This window comes from Meleagris gallopavo, unplaced genomic scaffold, assembly GCF_000146605.3.
Source record: "Meleagris gallopavo isolate NT-WF06-2002-E0010 breed Aviagen turkey brand Nicholas breeding stock unplaced genomic scaffold, Turkey_5.1 ChrUn_random_7180001879881, whole genome shotgun sequence".
Taxonomy (NCBI): Eukaryota; Metazoa; Chordata; class Aves; order Galliformes; family Phasianidae; genus Meleagris; species Meleagris gallopavo.
The window spans coordinates 1-363 of NW_011144192.1; the positions used below are offsets into that span (position 1 = coordinate 1).

General features: G+C 61.4%; 1 long non-coding RNA gene across 1 annotated transcript; it reads right to left on the bottom strand.

Moving 5' to 3' along the window:
• LOC104916245 lies at nt 1–353 on the bottom strand. The gene is made up of 3 exons (XR_796556.2): nt 251–353; nt 102–183; nt 1–12 (listed from the first exon to the last, which is right to left on the bottom strand). It is a non-coding gene; the product is annotated as an uncharacterized LOC104916245 (long non-coding RNA).
• Between the last annotated feature and the right edge of the window lie 10 nt (nt 354–363).

A 363-nucleotide genomic window follows, 5' to 3' on the forward strand; every position in this document is an offset into this window, starting at 1 on the left:
ACGCACAGCTGCCTGCAGGGTCAGAGGGGAAGGGGGCAGTCAGTGGGGAAGCCTTCTCCTTCAACCCCATAACCACCCCCTGCCCCCCCAGAGCAGCTCACCAGCAGGTAGATGCCGCTGGCAATGCCCAGACAGACAGTGCCCAGGATGGTGGAAAGCAGGAAGCCAGCAGGGACGGCCAGTCTGAGGGTATAAAGGAGGGTGAAGGGGGTGATTCAGGGTGTGCCCCCCAACCCCACACCCCACTCACGCTGCATGCAGGATGGCACGGATGTAGTAATTCCGGGTGAGCGGTCCAAACACCTTCAGCACTGCCGTCATGTACCTCTGGCCACTGTGGGGTAATATGCAGAGTCAGGGGGG